The sequence below is a fragment of the Oreochromis niloticus genome, linkage group LG8 (genome assembly GCF_001858045.2).
Source record: "Oreochromis niloticus isolate F11D_XX linkage group LG8, O_niloticus_UMD_NMBU, whole genome shotgun sequence".
In the NCBI taxonomy this organism is placed as follows: domain Eukaryota; kingdom Metazoa; phylum Chordata; class Actinopteri; order Cichliformes; family Cichlidae; genus Oreochromis; species Oreochromis niloticus.
This window is the reverse complement of record NC_031973.2, coordinates 16515750-16516680: the sequence shown is the minus strand read 5'-3', so window position 1 is coordinate 16516680 and position 931 is coordinate 16515750.

Here is a 931-nt window from a genome sequence, read left to right as displayed (position 1 = left end):
ACGCATGTGACCATTTCGCCTCACTCCCTCCTGCATCCCCCCACTGTCACCACACACACACACACACACACACACACACACTTGTTTTTGCCATTTAGGAGGACACTGCTTTGAAATCTAAACATTCCCCTTCAGAATTAAACCAACCTTTAAGAGTGAGGCTGATTCTCCTTTTCTTTAATGCAATGAGCAAAACCAGCACTGGATTAACCTGATGGATATTTACCAATGTGGAATAAAAACAAAGAAACGGAATCACTTTAGCAACAAAAAACAGTTTTTCAGTTTGTTCTTAACCCTTTAACTGAAACAGCAGCATCACTTATGAGCACAGATGTTTATATTTATGTTATATAGGATTTGATGGATTGAAGATACTGGAAAGTTGTGTGAGCTTAAGCCAGGAGATCGACATTGATTTGATTTGTTATTAATTATACCGTAATTAGACATTTCACCTTGTCCTTTCCTCTTGAGGGATTACTTTTAGGTTCTTCAGTAATTTCAATGCATCTAGTGTATTTGCAAATTGTTTGAATATTGAACACACAACATAAAAATGAGATGTTTTAAACAGAAGCATGAAATTAAAAGATTGAAAAAGCCTCGTTGTGATGATTTCATCTTAGTTAACTTAACTGTTAGCCATTTATCTACATTTTGGTGTTAAAATGATACTCGCAAATTTTGCTAAAGCATGGCTGAAGTTTAAAATTTGTTTTTGTTCTAGAATTATTGAAAGAATTTTTGTAAAACCAAAATAAAATAATTTCTTTGCATGATTTAAAACCACAATTAATGACATTATTCCAATTTTAAAAGAAGAAAAAGTTTTATTGGTATAGGTTTAGCAGTGTCGTTCCATCAGGGCAAGCAAGACCAGCAGTGCTTGCCCTTTAAAAACTAAAAATAGGCATCAGTTAAAACAGTC